Source organism: Betta splendens, chromosome 2 (assembly GCF_900634795.4).
Source record: "Betta splendens chromosome 2, fBetSpl5.4, whole genome shotgun sequence".
NCBI lineage: Eukaryota > Metazoa > Chordata > Actinopteri > Anabantiformes > Osphronemidae > Betta > Betta splendens.
Window position 1 is genome coordinate 14,449,851 of NC_040882.2, and position 11,069 is coordinate 14,460,919.

The 11,069-nt window shown below is 45.3% G+C and overlaps 1 long non-coding RNA gene and 1 pseudogene across 1 annotated transcript; both read left to right on the forward strand.

Moving 5' to 3' along the window:
- The first annotated feature begins 3,607 nt into the window (after window positions 1–3,607).
- Window positions 3,608–6,980, forward strand: LOC114851063 (uncharacterized). Its single transcript, XR_003784977.3, has 3 exons — window positions 3,608–4,216; window positions 5,609–5,656; window positions 6,826–6,980. It is a non-coding gene; the product is annotated as an uncharacterized LOC114851063 (long non-coding RNA).
- Window positions 6,981–7,223: 243 nt separating this feature from the next.
- LOC114851059 (zinc finger protein 239-like) lies at window positions 7,224–8,767 on the forward strand (annotated as a pseudogene).
- The last annotated feature ends 2,302 nt before the right edge of the window (window positions 8,768–11,069 follow it).

Below are 11,069 nucleotides of genomic sequence, written 5' to 3' on the forward strand. Positions count from 1 at the left end.
GGTGCCCCTGAACACGGGCCCAGCTCCCTGGGTGGGCGTCGACGGTAGAGGCAGAGCCAGCGTAGCAGCGGGTGATTATGGCGGCAAGGCGACCAGTCCGGTGGCCTAGCCCCCATGAGCCCTAAGGCCCCTTGTGGACCACCAAGACGACGAACGGGAACTAGCGGCGTCCTCCTTGGACCTCCGCGCCAACGAACAGGAACCAGCGGCGTCCTCCTTGGACCACCGCGACGACAAACGGGAACCAGCGGCGTCCTCCTTGGACCACCGCGACGACAAACGGGAACCAGCGGCGTCCTCCTTGGACCACCGCGACGACAAACAGGAACCAGCGGCGTCCTCCTTGGACCACCGCGACGACAAACGGGAACCAGCGGCGTCCTCCTTGGACCACCGCGACGACAAACGGGAACCAGCGGCGTCCTCCCTGGACCACCGCGACGACAAACGGGAACCAGCGGCGTCCTCCCTGGACCACCGCGACGACGAACGGGAACCAGCGGCGTCCTCCTTGGACCACCGCGACGACGAACGGGAACCAGCGGCGTCCTCCTTGGACCACCGCGACGACAAACGGGAACCAGCGGCGTCCTCCTTGGACCACCGCGACGACGAACGGGAACCAGCGGCGTCCTCCTTGGACCACCGCGACGACAAACGGGAACCAGCGGCGTCCTCCTTGGACCACCGCGACGACGAACGGGAACCAGCGGCGTCCTCCTTGGACCACCGCGACGACAAACGGGAACCAGCGGCGTCCTCTTTGGACCACCGCGACGAACAGGAACCAACAGCGTCCTCTTTGGACCACCGCGACGAACAGGAACCAACGGCGTCCTCTTTGGACCACCGCGACGAACAGGAACCAACGGCGTCCTCTTTGGACCACCGCGACGAAACGTGGCCTCCACTGGACCACCAGGAACCTCAAGGGTCAAACGTGGCTTGGCGACAGGAACCGTACGAGGTGCTGCCCTCGGGGAAACAAGAAGCAGCCCCACCCTCAGAGAAGCGCCCTTCTTGGAGGGCAGACGTGGAGCCGGAACCGGAGACGAAACCAGACGTAGAGCCGGAACCGGAGACGAAGCCAGACGTGGAGCCGGAACCGGAGACGAAGCCAGACGTGGACGTGGAGCCGGAACCGGAGACAAAACCAGACGTGGAGCCGGAACCGGAGACGAAACCAGACGTGGAGCCGGAACCGGAGACGAAACCAGACGTGGAGCCGGAGCCGGAGACGAAACCAGACGTGGAGCCGGAACCGGAGACGAAGCCAGACATGGAGCCGGAACCGGAGACGAAGCCAGACGTGGGGCCGGAACCGGAGACAGAGACGAAACCAGACGAGGAGCCGGAACCGGAGACGAAACCAGACGTGGAGCCGGAACCGGACCACCCTCAGGAACAGACGTGGCCTTCTCCAGACCACCAGGAACGGACGTGGTCTCAACCAGACCACCCGGAACGGATATGGTCGAACGTGGCTTAATTGTCCGTTTAAAATCCACCGTTCCAACACCCTGTCCCTTCAGCTCCCTCCATATCCTTCGGGCCTCTGATGGAGAGAGATAAACAGCTCCGGGCACGGTCTCCCTCTGAGTGACGGGAGCCGTGGGCGGAGCTACGGCAGACACTGCTGCCGGTTGGGAGTCTGTTGGCGCCCCTGAATAAAAATAGCCCACCGCAGTTCTGGCCGCTGCCAAAAATCCAGACCGCAGTGCTGGATATCGCTGTGATGGCGAGCGTCCGGCCAGCTGGGCAGCCATTAATGTTGATTATTTTGATCATTTATGCCTTAATATCATTTGATTTATTCTCATACTTTAAAGTGCTTGTTTCAGTGACCGGACATAAGTACAAGAGCACATCTGAGCGGGGGGTAGTTCTCCTTTTGTGAGCAGGAAGCCCAGTTCTCTTTTTATTACCCTGTGAGACAGTGTCTGACTTGGATAAGGAACAAGGTGCCCTTTGAGTGACACATGAACCCCAAGTGCACCAACAAAGTTCCTCTTTCCCACCTCTGATTTTGCAAACTTAGCAAAACCTGAAATGTCAACTGTCTAAATAATATTATAGACTTGGTCTGTTTCCTGACGTTAAGCTCATGTCTGTCTAGAGAATGATTGGGAGGTGTTTGTGTTAGAGGAAGATGGTTATCTTTATGTCTTAAGTACTCAGGACAGGAAGCAGATGTTTTCAGAGAACTCTGGTGTGCACCTTGTGTGAGCATCAACTTGTCCTCTCCACCCGGGTGCCTGTTTTATACTTATTGATATTTTCTTTCATTTTCGTATGCATATCTAGAAATAACTTTACAAAGTCAACTTTTTGGATTCTTCTTTTTATTGAGCCAGTTAGAAACCCTCGTGGTATTTTTTCCACAACAGAGCACAAAGACTCTTTCCTTTTAAACAGCTAAAAACTAGATCTGACATTAAAGACCACTTAGGGTGACACAACTTTAAGTCTAAAACTCTCCCTCCCTCTCCATTATCAGTTACCAGATCCTAGACTGTCTCATAACTCCTAAAACCAAAACCCCTTTCTCAGCCTCTGCCACTAGCACAGGGAGGTAATGGTCAAGATACCAAATGCTCACTCCTTAATGAAAGAGAAGACTTTCAGTTGGACCCAAGTTATGAATTTTAAACTGTAGTTTCTTTCTTCTTGGGGTTTCTGACGGCTCAAGGACAAGAGGAATCCAACGTTTTACTTTGTGGTTTTATTTCTGCATATGTGAATAATAAACGTTTTTAAACGGCACCCTGGTGGAGACTCTTCCTGAAGAGTCAAAAATAAAAATAATAAAATAAAAATCATACCTGGGAGGAAAGATGAGAGCTGGATGAACTTCCAGCTAAGCAAACAAGACATCTTGGAAGCCATAACTTTTTTTTTTTCATTTTCTTGACTGTTTTGGAAAAGTTACTTTTCTGTGTTTTTGTTCACAAGATTCTTCTTCAAGATTTGAAGCAGACTGGCACATGACACGTCTCCAGTGGGGTGTTAAAAATGTCTGTGAACACTGGAGACAGCTGGTTGTTACAGTGCTTCAGGGTGGAGGGGGAGACAGAATCAGGGCCTGCAGTTTTGTAGAGGTTCAGCCGCGTCTGGTCACATCTCCCTCTTTGATGGACAGAGGTGTGAGGGGGGTGGGGGACACTGAGGTGTGAAGCTGTGTGGGTGGATCAGGTGGGGCTGTGGGGGGAGGCCTGTTGCTGCACAATGGCTGGGGAGGAAGGGTGTTAGGACTGACCCATTGTTTACCAAAGCAGCAGTAGAAATCATTCAGGTCATTGGCCAGACGCAGGTCGTCTGGTGATAAAAGTAATATGCTGTTACACACTGCACGTTCAGTTTAATGAGCTGAGAGTTAGTTACTTAGTTAGTTAATAGTTACTTAAAATTAAATCAAATTAAAATTCTAATTTAAACTAAATTTAAATTGTAAATGTTTTTTGTACATGTTATCTTCCAAAATAGCAGCTCCCTTATACAGGGTATAACTATAATTACAAATAAAGAGTGAATGAAAAAAATGCATTTTATTAGATAAATATAAGACAACAAGTAAGTGAGCTGTAACCACTTTCACATATTATCACATATATTTTTAGTTAACACTAATAAAGAATTATTTTTAATTTGACTCTAGCTAAACTTGACACCTTATGACAAAGTTTTTACCACGAAAGGAGTTTATTCAGTGGTCACACATTGACACTAAAATGTAGTTAACTAAACTCCCAGATAGTTTATTCCAGAGCACGGAATTTTCTGTGTTCCAAGAACAAAGGCCCACAAACACTCACAGTCCCGCTGGGACACCAGGGTCCCGTTTCACCTGAGACCTCCAGCGAGCGTATGCGACACCAGTGGGCGGAGCGAAAGCCCCACGTCATAAAAGCGCGCCACCTGACGTCTCCTCTGTTTTCTCTGGCAAATCAAGGTCCTTCGACCTCCACAGGACCTGGTTCTCTGCTCAGAGGGAGACAGACTGGAACAGAACCTGCTCCCACTACAGCTCCACCGGGAAAGGAATCCGTCGCCAAAAACAGAGGACGCTGTGATCAGCTGATCACCGGGACGAGACGGGAGCGATAGACCGTGAGCTCGACACGACGACGGACGACTGCGACGGAAAGCAACACGGAGGACGAAGGGCCAAAACCGGGACCGAACAGCAATCAACGCAACGAACGGAGGAATCGGCCGGGTCAGTAGTAGAAAGGCTTTTACGTCTGAGCTCAGAAATAGGAAATTATGAAAGTGGACAGTGAAAGCCCTGTATGTTTTATTTTCGACACGGTCTTTGACTGCAGCCTCGTGGTGACTCATCAGAGCCGTTGGTTTTGATCTGTGGTTATTTTATTGGGTTTCTCTCTGTTCTAAACTTCGTTGGTTCTTTTAAACGTCACAACTTCTAACACGAGTTTTTCTCTTGACCTTTTTTTAATCAAATCTGATTGATAAATTGTAATCCCCACCAAAAGCAAGCTGAAACGAATTCACACTTATAAATATTTACAGTTAAAATGTTTAGAATCTGCCAAAACAAATTTCCTAGAATCATTAAATGCATTCATACTTTTATTTTGTTATTATATTTTGGCAGTGTTCTGTAAATTGTTCTTATTGATTCATGTTAATGACTAGTTATTTACGTACTTAAGCTAATAAATTGGAGTGGTGCTGAAATGCAAGGTTATTATTTTCAGACCATATGAATATGAATGGAAAAATAAACAAATATATCATTATTCAAAGCAGCCTTATGTTATGCTGAAAATCTGCATCTAGTGTTGTCGCTATACCAACATTTTGGTACAGATACAAACAAGTATTCAGATTTTTTTCAATTATTTTTCAAATTAAAAACAGAACACAAAAATGTCTTTACTGACTTAATTTAAAATCTATATCTAATGTAAAGCAACAACAGTAGTAAGACAGTATGGCAAAAATAATATTGGCCCCTCATATTATACTTCCCTCCACTATTGCTTTGTAAAGATGTGTACTGATGTAGTCATTTATATGCTTCGTGTTTCAGTGACCCAGGGATAACACCAAATCTACATTTATTGATTTTGAGAGCAGCTGTGGACGCCATTCAGTGGTTCATTATTAGTGGTTATCAGCCCATACGTTGCCGTCATTGATTCGTAAGGTAGATCACTGCTCGGACCGACAGAATGAGTAGGGGCACTGTTGAGCGGTTGTTGTTCAGACGGGAGGATCAAAGTGTTTGATTTTGATTATATTAGCAAGCATAACTTAGCAACTAGCTAGCTGTATTGTGTTAGCTAACTGTAACCTGAAACCCCCCATTATCTAACCCTAACCTTAACCACAAAAGTATCCAAAGCTGCTGAACGTAGCAACTTAGCTAGCTGCTAGCTGTTAGCAAGTAGGTAGAGTAGGTACCTGCTGGCCCATACGAATGGGCTGATAAGTACTGATCAGCCCATATGTTACGGATGATAACATCCGAAGCGGGTGATTTTGAAGTATCTGTATATACTTTTATGTAATCAACCTAATTTGTACTAATTTATTTTGTTACTTCATCAGCTTCACTGTCGTCCTCTTGCCTTTTCTTTAACAGGTTGAGATCCACCTGCTTCCTTGAACAACCATGGAAGTACAGAAAACGGTATTGTTGGACCTTTTTCCAACTTCTAACCTGTTTTTCTATTTCCCAGTCCAGTCAAAGGACTGCGACAACATCCTTGTTCATTAGCCAATCAGAGCATGGAGGCAAATTAGGGTCATGTTAATTTTACTTGTATATTTAGCCACCATTAGCGTGTAATTTCAATGCTGCAATTAATATGTGTAAGAGTGGTACAGCCCCACTAAGTCTACAGGTATAAATTTGGATACGCACACACAGATAGGTTTACGTACGCATAAATCTAGTGTGACCCTAATTTGACTCCATAGTCTGAGTTTTCATGACTATGTTTTGTCCTTCTTGACCTCTTCTTGTCTCACTTTTTCTGTGTTGGCTAGAATATTTTATTACAAATAATTACAAATAAGAGCAACAAGCAACACAACATAGTAAACATTTAGCATAATTCCTGGACTATAAGATTCTACTTTTTTCCATTACGGTAAACCCTGCATCTGCAACGGTGCGGCTAATTTGTGGATTTTTACCAATTTACGAGCTTCATGCTGCCGAACACAGCCAAGATGTTTACATTAGATCCGATTGAAGGCTGTTGAATCTTGCCTGTTGTGTTTGCCTGTAGTCATTGGTATGCATTAGCGTTGAGACTTTTCAGTGGGCTCTTACTGCCAGTGTTATGTTACAGCTCTTTATTTTTAAGGAAGCACTCGTATGTGATAGAATTGCTGTCCGAGTCATATAGACAGAGCTGATGAGTAGATTCTTGAATAAATAAAAAGTTTGCCAAAAGTGATTGTAACTTACTTATTCTTACATCAACAAAAGCCAAAACAATAGCCACTTTAAAGGAGTTGAGACAAAAAGGCCTGTCATCAGGGAACGGACAACAGCAGCTCCCTCCAAGTCAATGTAAACAAAGCAGAAAGACCCAGAAAGTGTGTGACAAAGTAATTGGAATTTTTATGAAAGAAAACTTTTTATAATAAAATTTACTGTGAGGCTTAATCTCACAATACTCCTACTACTACTATCTACTACTGCTACTATAGTGGATTTACAGTAGTAGTAGTAGTAGTATAATAAGAAGCAACAGAGTTTCTCAGAGACCTTTCAATCTTTTGGTGTTGTTGAAGTTTTCTGGTGCGATCGTGAGCTTTAATTTTTCTTTTGTATATTTGTCACCGTAGAAACAAAGAGGAAGACGATACTCAAGGCAGTATCTTTGTCAGCAATTTACTGCAAGAGGTAACCTAAAAAGTCATCAGCAAGTTCATGCAGGGGAAAGACCATACACCTGCACTGAATGTGGAGCAGCATTTAAAAAGGTCAGTACGTTGACGTTCCACAATCGTGTTCACACTGGAGAAAAACCTCACTCATGTGAAACAATTGTGGAAAAAGCATTCTCCTGCAGCAGACAGTACTGCTTCACCAACGTGTCACACGGGAGAGAACCATATCATGTGACCAGTGTGGCAAAACATTTACTGCAAGAAGTAACCTAAAGCGTCATCAGCAAGTTCATGCAGGAAGAAAGACCATACACCTGCATGCGGAATGTGGAGCAACATTTAAAAGGTCAAGTACGTTGACAATCCACAAATCGTGTTCACACTGGAGAGAAACCATACTCATGTGATCAGTGTGGAAAAGCATTCTCTCAATTGCAGTCATTTACGGATTCACCAACGTGTTCACCTCTGGAGAAAAAACCTCACTCATGTGAACAATGTGGAAAAGCATTCGGTCACAGACCTGATTTAATGAGACACAAACTTGTTCACACGGGAGAGAAGCCTTATATTTGTGAACAATGTGGAAAAGCATTCTCTCAGCGCAGTCATTTACTGAGTCACCGACGTGTTCACACCGGAGAGAAACCTCATATTTGTGAACAATGTGGAAAAGCATTCTCTCGACGCAGTCAATTACTGATTCACCAACGTGTTCACACGGAAGAGAAACCTTACTCATGTGAACAGTGTGGAAAAGCATTCTCTGACAGCAGTCATTTACTAAATCACCGACGTGCACACACGGGAGAGAAGCCTTACTCATGTGAACAATGTGGAAAAGCATTCTCTCATCGCTATAGCTTAGTGATACACAAACGTTTTCACACTGGAGAGAAGCCTTACTCGTGTGAACAGTGTGGAAAAGCATTTTCATGCAGCAGTCATTTACTGATTCACCGACGTATTCACACGGGAGAGAAGCCTCATATTTGTGAACAATGTGGAAAAGCATTCTCTCAACGCAGTCAAATACTGATTCACCAACGTTCTCACACAGGAGAGAAGCCTCACTCGTGTGAACAGTGTGGAAAAGCATTTTCATGCAGCAGTCATTTACGGAGACACCAACGTGTTCATAATAATGAGGCTTCTCTATAGTGTAAACAGTGTGGGAAAGTATTTGTGATGTTACATGTGCTGCCTTTCTCCTGCTCCAGTAAAGGTTGTGTGGCATCACCATTAGGCCACAAGACGAAAGACAACATTGAAACAAAAACTAGGCTAAACATAATTTAGATGTCATCTATAATACCTTCAGCTTCTTTTCTATTCTGCTGGGCTTTTCCAACTCCACTCTGGGTTTTATCTTTTTTCATTCAAGCACAAATAGCCACAGTCTCTGTCAGTCTCTGCCCTTTAAAAATGTCTGCACAGCACTGACCTGTGTAATGAAAAAAATGTCTTTCTTATCATATAGTCTTATCTTATAGTTTATGCCCCATTGTGTGCATGGAATTCATGACATTCGGTTTGTCATATCAGTTTTACGTATTGTATGGGGAAAAAATTGTTCTTACTTATAATTTTTATATGATTTATGTTCTGCAATTAATAACTTGTGTTTTGTTTTACATCTGTGTATTATGTATGTATGTATTCGACATGTTCATCTAGATTATTCAATAGTTGTCTCTGCCTGATAGTTGATAGTTGACTGATTGTTCACATCAGTGTTTTAATTTTTGTTGCCATTACTGTTTTTACTATTACTATTTTTAATATAAAAATCTATATAACACAAAAGACAACTTTCCTTAAAAGTTAAAGAAAATGTGCATAGACAGTGAGGTCTCGTTATCTATTAGTCAGTTTGTTGCCGCTTCTTTTTACCTTTTTCCCCCAGCAACTAATACTCACCTCTACTGAGTCTTGCAGTCTGCTACTTCCCTCAGGTGGTTACACTGAGCACCACACATATCATAACATGGGGGTGACCAAAAACATGTGGGGTAATATTTAAGAATATAGGGACACTCAGATACCTTGATAATATTATATTATTATAAAGAAATTATTGTTTACTCCTCTGCATGGAGTCGAAATTCACCAGGGCAGTTGATGTGTTTTACGTCATTTTCCATGTCCCAATAACAGATTGGTTATCCAGGGATTGGGGCGCCCAGGCTCCCGCCTTCGACTGCCGCCCAATCCACTCTGCACCGGCCCCCTACGGTTCCTCCCGCGGATGGTGGGTCCACTTGAGGACAGCCCCACGTCGCTCTTTCGGGCTGTGCCGGCCACCAGGCGCTCGCATACGAGCCCCAACCCCGGGCCTGGCTCCAGGGTGGGGCCCCGGCTGCGCCGTACCGGGCGACGTCTCTGGCCTTGGTGGTTTGTCTTTCATAGGGGGGTTGTGAACCGCTCTTAGTCTGGCCCGTCGCCCAGGACCTGTTTGCCTTAGGAGACCCTACCAGGGGCATTTAGCCCCCGACAACATAGCTCCCGGGGTCATTCGGGCACACAAACTCCTCCACCGCGGTAAGGCGGCGGTTCAGGGAGGAGTGAAGCGGCTGGGATGAGAATCAGTTCCTCCAAATCTGAGGCCATGGTTCTCGACCGGATAAAGGTGGTTTGCTCTCTCCAGGTTGGAGAAGAGTTCCTGCCTCAAGTGGAGGAGTTTTAAGTATCTTGGGGTCTTGTTCACGAGTGAGGGAAGGAAGGAAGCGTGAGAGTTTGACAGACGGATCGGTGCGGCGGCTGCAGTAATGCGGTCGGTGTATCGGTCCCGTTGGTGAAGAGGGAGCTGAGCCGAAAGGCAAAGCTCTCAATTTACCGGTCAATCTACGTTCCTACCCTCACCTATGGTCATGAGCTTTGGGTCATGACCGAAAAGGCAAGGTCACGGATACAAGCGGCTGAAATGAGCTTCCTCCGCAGGGTGGCTGGGCGCTCCCTTAGAGATAGGGTGAGGAGCTCTGTCACCCGGGAGGAGCTCGGAGTAGAGTCGCTGCTCCTCCACATCGAGAGGAGCCAGCTGAGGTGGCTCGGGCATCTAGTTCGGATGCCTCCTGGACGCCTCCCTGGGGAGGTGTTCCGGGCATGTCCCACCGGTAGGAGGCCCCGAGGAAGACCTAGGACTCACTGGAGAGACTACGTCTCTCGGCTGGCCTGGGAACGTCTTGGGGTCCCACCGGAAGAGCTGGAGGAAGTGTCCGGGGAGAGGGAAGTCTGGAACTCTCTGCTTAGACTGCTGCCCCCGCGACCCGGCCCCGGATAAGCGGATGAAAATGGATGGATGGATGGATGGATGGACGTCATTTTCAACTGCCCTGGTGAATTTCGCCCGTTTTTCAGTCATTTTCATCGTCTCAGCGCTTCATCGCAGGATCATCGTTCAACTTCCTGAACGTGTCATTATAAGGAGATAGGGGCTATTACTCTTTACGTTTTCAGCTCTTCAACTTTTTTTTCGTTTTTTATAACGGTTGTCCATGGGAATCATCGTTCAACTCTCTGTCAACATCCCTCTTTTCATCAGCGTCTGTCATCGTCATACTTTGACGTAGGAACGCCGTTTCAACTTCAAAAGCCTCGATCACCTTTTAACTTTATCTTTCTAAATCAACGTCCTCGTATGTTCATTAACTCCAATAGATAATAGGGCCCGGTTCATGAAGGAGGTTTAGTTGAAACTCTGAGTTTGTTAACCCCAAAATGAGGAAAACTCAGAATTTTCAAAAACAAATTCAGAAACGGAGGTAACTTAAACCCGTGAAGGCAGGATAAGTTAAACCCGTTTCAAGAAGAAAGGTCATCTAAACTCAGAATCAGTTACTTCCGATACTGGCTATTTAATGTTTCATCCATAATATTCACATTATTTTATTCATTCATTCTGTAGCAGTAGATTGATAAAATGTTAAAAAAGGATCTGATTTTGTGTTCATCGTTCTAAAGACAATGTCAAAAGTCACTGAAACATGCAACAAGGACTCATGACCTTAGACTTATTTGTTTTTTATGGTAAATTCCTGTTGTTTAATTAAATTGATATCTGTTAAGACTTAGCGCTTCTTCCTCACTGATAGTCAGACGTCAGCGATGCAGGTGTGAGAATGTAAACATCTGCATCATGCAATTTGATTGGCCTTCACATGTGTTCATAAATCACATAATAACTGCATAGAATAAGGAAA